At 34.1% G+C, this 5,353-nt stretch overlaps 1 long non-coding RNA gene across 3 annotated transcripts; it reads left to right on the forward strand.

The window, feature by feature from the left end:
- Nucleotides 1-2,524: 2,524 nt before the first annotated feature.
- LOC130691343 (uncharacterized) lies at nt 2,525-4,720 on the forward strand. 3 transcript variants are annotated; one of them, XR_009421605.1, is made up of 7 exons: nt 2,525-2,745; nt 2,850-2,994; nt 3,053-3,237; nt 3,295-3,507; nt 3,577-3,779; nt 3,838-4,302; nt 4,372-4,720. It is a non-coding gene; the product is annotated as an uncharacterized LOC130691343 (long non-coding RNA). The 3 variants fall into 3 exon arrangements; XR_009001205.2 differs by having other exon boundaries at nt 2,527-2,745; nt 3,290-3,507; XR_009001206.2 differs by having other exon boundaries at nt 2,527-2,745; nt 2,909-2,994; nt 3,290-3,507.
- Nucleotides 4,721-5,353: the final 633 nt, after the last annotated feature.

Consider the following 5,353-nt stretch of genomic DNA (forward strand, 5'->3'; position numbering starts at 1 on the left):
AGAGCCCAATAAATATATTAAAATCATAACCTACTGCTATAAATGATTTTGTTCGTTCTTCGTGTCCTGTTTTCACCTTTTGTACATTTTCAAGCAGCTATTGATTACCTAATTACACATCACATACTACATTGAGATATAAGGAAGCTTTACACTTTACGTTAGCAAAGCTACTAATAATGGCAAATCAATTTTCTACTACGACGGATTTTTTTTATGAGAGTCTCTTATTAGTGAAGACACTAAACCTTTTAAATTGAATCTAAGATTTTTTTTCTTCAAATTTTCCACGATCATGGAAGGCATATCAGTGTAATTTTCTAAAAAACTATCACGACATGGCTGCACATGAAAGAACACAAGTTTAGCTGATCCATCAGTCAGTATCAGTCTTTCATGCGATAAATTTGCCTTTTTTCTTTAGTTTATTCACTTTATGTTCTTTCTTTTCAGTTTTCTTTTTCTTAATGTTGGCCTTTCTCCTTTTCTGTTGTTATTCCCTTCTCTTTTCCTTTTCTTCGATTCGTTCAGCGCAATTTTTGTTACTCTCTGATTTGATTTGATCTCGTTCATTAATTGGTTTGGCAAGCAATTCCACATAGTCTTTTACCTATTGCAATACAGAAAGGTTAAAAGTTTTCAAGATCTTACAAATATTTTTGTCAAATTGAAAGTTTACCTGAAAACCTTCAGCTATTTGCAGAGCACCATTTCGTGCCTGTTTCTCTTCAATACTTCTTGCATTTTCAACTTCAGCTTAGCCTACCAAGATTTTCATTTTTGGTTTAAGTTTTATTTTCTTTCATTTTAATCGTTGCCACTTCTGGATCTAAAGTGGTCTTATTCAGAATGGGTGAGGAATTAGATAGTTCTCCAAAGTCAAATTTGCCGGAAACTAGGCAGCCTCCACTGTTAAAAATCGGTGTTGGCAGTGTACTTGCTAGTCTTGCTTCAGGAATTTCTGTTTTAACAAACTCTGAAAGACCAGAGGTTGATGACACAGATGCTGCCTTGGTGGCTCGAGCATGTTTGGCAATTCAGGACCTCTTCTTCTTACTTTTCCTTTTTAATTTCTTCTTCATTCCCTCTAACTTCCGTTTAAGTTTGATTTTCGTTGTCTTATCAGACAATTCCAGCTTTTCTCTGAAAATCAATGGAATAAACTGGCCGGTCTTCCTTAAATGTAAATGTTAGACATACCTGTTAAGTGTGAGGTGTTCATTCGGTTTATGTTCTTTCTTTTCAGTTTTCTTTTTCTTAATGTTGGCTTTTCTCGTTTTCTGTTGTTATTCCTTTCTCTTTTCCTATTCTTCGATGCGTTCAGCCAACTTCTTTTACAATTTGATTTGATTTCATCTTGTTTCTTAATAGATTTAGCAAGCAATTCCACATTGTTTTTCACCTATTGCAATACAGAAAGGTTAAATTATTTAAAATCATAAAAATATGTATGTCAAATTGAAAGTTTACCTGAAAACCTTCTGCTCTTTGCAGAGCACCTTTTCATGCCTGTTTCTCTTCAATACTTCTCGCATTCAACTTCAGTTTGGCCATCCAAGATTTTCACTTTGGCTTTGAGTTTTTTTTTTTATCGTTGCCACTTTTGAATCTAAAGTGGTCTTGTTCAGAATGGGTGAGGGATAAGATAGTTCTCCTAAATCAAATTAGCTGAATACTAGGCAGCCTTCACTGTTGAAAATTTGTGTTAGCAGTGTACTTGTTGGTCTTGGTTCAGGAATACCTGTTTTGACAAACTCTGTCGGATCAGAGGTTGATGACACTGATGCTGCCTCGGTGGCTTGTGCAAGTTTAGCAATTCAGGACCACTTCTTGTTATTTTTCTTTTTTAATTTCTTCTTCTTCTATTTTTCTAATTTTTTTAAAGTTTGGTTTTCATTGTCCTATTAGACAAATCCAGCCTTTTCCCTGAAAATAGATGGAATAAGCTGGCCAGTCTTCCTTAAACGTAAAGATTAACACATACCTGTTAAGTGTGAGGTGTTAGCTGCTAGACATTCTTCTTGTTCAACACCAACCTTATTGCTATTGAGATCGTCAACTGTAGATACACTTTCAGTTGGAATGTTGGTCAATAAGCTAGCAATGAAAAACTCTTCAGGAGAGAGTTGCTTTTTAAGAGCGACGGTGTCAATGGACCCTCGCGTTTTATAAGGCTCTTGATTTTTAGGGTCCTCATTTCCTACAAATTTTGTTTAGACGTCACTTTCAAGTTCTTGTTTTCTCTTTTTCTATTTACAAAAACTGCCTCTCATATTATAACCTTTAAACTTTATTATTATTTACCTTGATCTCTCAACATTATCACTGATCACTCCATAGATCAAACTATACGAAACAATAAGTCTATTGTTATTTTCTTTAGGGAACGGCATTTTGAAGCCAAATCTAGCGTCAGGACGCCACAAACAATGGCGGACGGTGGAAAGCTGTTATTAAAACTTTTAGCTAAAGCTTTATTAAAATTTAACAAAATTTAGTTCCTTTGTTATTGTTCTATTATTATAATTCATTATTATTGTTATACAAAGGAACTAAATTTTGTTGAATTTGTAATAAAAGAATTAAAAATTTTTAAAATTTTATGTTAAAAACCGTCCGCCATTGTTTGTGGCGTCCTGACGCTAGATTTGACTTGAAAATGCCGTTCCCTGAAGAAAATAACAATAGACTTGTTTCGTATAGTTTGATCTATGGAGTGATCAGTGATAATGTTGAGAAATCAAGGTATATAATAATAAAGTTTAAAGGTTATAATATGAGAGGCAGTTTTTGTAAATGGAAAAAGAGAAAACAAGAACTTGAAAGTGTCGTCTAAACAAAATTTATAGGAAATGAGGACCCAAAAAATCATGATTTCTAGCTTATTGACCAACATTCCAATTGAAAGTGTATCTACAGGTGACGATCTCAATAGCAATAAGGTTGGTGTTGAACAGGAAGAATGTCTAGCAGCTAACACCTCACACTTAACAGGTATGTGTTAATCTTTACGTTTAAGGAAGACGGGCCAGCTTATTCCATCTATTTTCAGGGAAAAGGCTGGATTTGTCTGATAGAACAATGAAAACCAAACTTAAAAGGAGTTAGAAAAATTGAAGAAGAAGAAATTAAAAAAGAAAAATAACAAGAAGTGGTCCTGAATTGCCCAACTTGCACAAGCCACCGAGGCAGCATCAGTGTCATCAACCTCTGATCCCACAGAGTTTGTCAAAACAGGTATTCGTGAACCAAGACCAACAAGTACACCGCTAACACCAATTTTCAACAGCGAAGGCTGCCTAGTATTCAGCAAATTTGATTTAGGAGAACTATCTAATCCCTCACCCATTCTGAACAAGAACACTTTAGATTGAAAAGTAGCAACAATAAAAAAAAACTCAAAGCCAAAGTGAAAATCTTGGATGGCCAAGCTGAAGTTGGAATGTGAGAAGTATTGAAGAGAAACAGGCATGAAAAGGTGCTTTGCAAAGAGCTGAAGGTTTTCAGGTAACCTTTCAATTTGACATACATATTTGTAAGATCTTAAATAATTTTAACCTTTCTGTATTGCAATAGGTAAAAAACAATGTGGAATGGCTTGCTAAATCTATTATGAAACAAGATGAAATCAAATCAGATAGTAAAAAGAAGTTGGCTGAACGCATCGAAGAATAGGAAAAGAGAAAGGAATAACAACAGAAAACGAGAAAAGCCAACATTAAGAAAAAGAAAACTGAGAAGAAAGAACATAAACTGAATGAACGCCTCACACTTAACAGGTATGTGTTAACATTTACATTTAAGGAAGACCGGCCAGTTTATTCCATTGATTTTCAGGGGAAAAGCTGGAATTGTCTGATAAGACAACGAAAATCCAATTTAAACGGAAGTTAGAGGGAATGAAGAAGAAACTAAAAAGAAAAAGTAAGAAGAAGAGGTCCTGAATTGCCAAACATGCTCGAGCCACCAAGGCAGTATCTGTGTCATCAACCTCTGGTCTTTCAGAGTTTGTTAAAACAGAAATTCCTCAACCAAGACTAGCAAGTACACTGGCAACACCAATTTTTAACAGTGAAGGCTGCCTAGTTTCCAGCAAATGTGATTTTGGAGAACTATCTAATTCCTCACCCATTCTGAAAAAGACCACTTTATATCCAGAAGTGGCAACGATTAAAATGAAAGAAAATAAAACTTAAACCAAAAATGAATATCTTGGTAGGCCAAGCTGAAGCTGAGAATGCAAGAAGCATTGAAGAAAAACAGGCATGAAATGGTGCTCTGCAAATAGCTGAAGGTTTTCAGGTAAACTTTCAATTTGACAAAAATATTTGTAAGATCTTCAAAACTTTTAACCTTTCTGTATTGCAATAGGTAAAAGACTATGTGGAATTGCTTGCCAAATCAATTAATGAACGAGATCAAATCAGAAAGTAACATAAATTGCGCTGAACGAATCGAAGAAAAGGAAAAGAGAAAGGAATAACAACAGAAAAAGAGAAAAGCCAACATTAAGAAAAATAAAACTGAAAAGAAAGAACATAAAGTGAATAAACTAAAGAAAAAAGGCAAATTTACCGTATGAAAGACTGATACTGACTCATGGATGAGCTAAACTCTTGTTCTTTCATGTGCAGCCATGTCGTGATAGTTTTATAGAAAAATACACTGGCATGCCTTCCATGATCGTGGAAAATTTGAAGAAAAAATATCTTAGATTCATTTAAAAAGGTTTAGTGTCTTCACTGATAACAGACTCATTTTAAAAAAAAGTCCGTCATGGTAGAAAATTGATTTGTCATTATTAGTAGCTTTGTTAACGTAAAGTGTAAAGCTTCCTTATATCTCAATGTATTATGTGATGTGTAATTAGGTAATCAATAGCTGCTTGAAAATGTGCAAAAGGTGAAAACAGGACACGAAGAACGAACAGAATTACTTATAGCAGTAGGTTATGATTTTAATATATTTATTGGGCTCTTTGTAATTGTTAAAAGAATTGAAAATGTATAAGGAATAAATGGTATTAGAATCAATATTGAATTACATAATCTTTGTTTTGGTCCTTGCCTCAGACGATAATTTAAGTTTGTAATATTATTCCTATAAACATTATTTATCAAATGTTAATGATAATAAACTAGTCTTCGTGGTAACATATATTTTTGTTCCCAGCAACCACAAAAGCCCCGCGGAACTCATTCAGTTTCCGTATTCCCAACGAATCAGTGGTCTTTACCTATGGCATAAGTATCGACAAAAAGAAGCTATATGGAAGATGGACTGGGGGTTGGGGGAATAATGAAAGAGGGTGGACAGAACAAGGCTAAGTGCGAAAAACATTTATTTTTTGTAT

The sequence above is a fragment of the Daphnia carinata genome, chromosome 1 (assembly GCF_022539665.2).
Source record: "Daphnia carinata strain CSIRO-1 chromosome 1, CSIRO_AGI_Dcar_HiC_V3, whole genome shotgun sequence".
NCBI classification, from domain to species: domain Eukaryota; kingdom Metazoa; phylum Arthropoda; class Branchiopoda; order Diplostraca; family Daphniidae; genus Daphnia; species Daphnia carinata.